Below are 1,426 nucleotides of genomic sequence, written 5' to 3' on the forward strand. Positions count from 1 at the left end.
TGAGGAAAGTTTCTGTTACTAATGATTCTGGCCCTCTTTGTGAGACTTACCGTCTTTGCCTCTGTTATGGGTTGCATTGATATGTCGAAGTCCTACTCCCTGGCACCTAGGAATATGACTTTCTTTGAAAATGGGTCTTTGAAGATGTAATCAAGTGAAGACGAGGTCATGGTTCGTTAGATTAGGTCCTAATTTAATATGACTGGTGTCCTTATAAGAAGAGGAGAAGAGACAGAAGCACACAGACAGAATGTCATGTGGTGGCAGAAGCAGAGATTGGAGGGAAGACACTGTGAACCAAGCAATGCCAAGGGCTGATGAGTACTACCAGAAGCTGGGAAAAGGCAAGGAAAGATTCTACCCTGTGTTTGAGAGGTTAACATGGCACTGCTGTGATTTCAGACTTCTACCCTGAAGAACTGAAAAATAATAAATTTCTCCTGTTTTAAGTCATCCTTTTTGTGGTACTTTGTTGTGTCAGCCCTAGGAAAACAATACAGTCTCGTTCTCAATTTTCGTTTTTTTGCTGTTATAAGTAGACACACATTAGTACTTAACTCCAGGCTTCCTTGCTAGCATGCCAAAACAAAGCAACCTTATGAGCCAGTGAAGGATGGACTATACTTTCTTTTGAAAAGGGGCTGTTGTAAATAGGCTATGACAGAAATACTTGAAAAGAGGATAAACAACCAAAAACTAGTGACCTCTTCACTTATGAAACAACCCGAAATCTGACACTGCTGCTCTTGTTAGGGTAGCTCTGTACAAACTGAGGCTGAGAAGAAGGTAGGAATTCTGCTAGTTTCAAGAGAACTTCTGGGTGACCAGGAGAACTAAGTGGTTGAACTTCTGCTGGTGTTGGTAAATTAATACCATCTTGTGCTTACTCCTTTATGTGTCTTCCTGTATTATACATGCTGAAAAGTTAAAAATACATTTCCAAGAATCCATTGCAGCTGGGCTTCTGGAAAGAAATGATGTCCTTATGGTAGCATGCACTCTAGACCAATTTGAAAGTGAGTCAGCGGTGCTATTTCAGCTGGCAAGTAAGGTCATGGAGTGTCAGGAGGCAACTGCTGTACCTTAGTTTGGTGTTTCAGAGTCTAGTCACTAGATTGATGGGTGTCAAGGGAAAGTTATGGTAATGGTGGTGGTGGTAGCAATTTATCTTTTCCTGGATGGAGCTTCAGCACTGTGTTTCTATCTTCAAAATTTCTAGTGGTGTCATTCTGACTCCCGATTTTTCAGCTTTCATTAAAGCTTTGTAAATATCTGATTTCCTGTATTCGGTTGCAATCTGTTAGAAGTACTGAGTCTGTCTCTTGGACAAAATTCTGACTGATGGAAATTTGGATTGATTATTTGACTTTGCTTAAGAAATATTTGAAGGCAGTGATATTTTTGTTACTACTGAAAAATTGGATTC

Source organism: Macaca mulatta, chromosome 5, assembly GCF_049350105.2.
Source record: "Macaca mulatta isolate MMU2019108-1 chromosome 5, T2T-MMU8v2.0, whole genome shotgun sequence".
Taxonomy (NCBI): Eukaryota; Metazoa; Chordata; class Mammalia; order Primates; family Cercopithecidae; genus Macaca; species Macaca mulatta.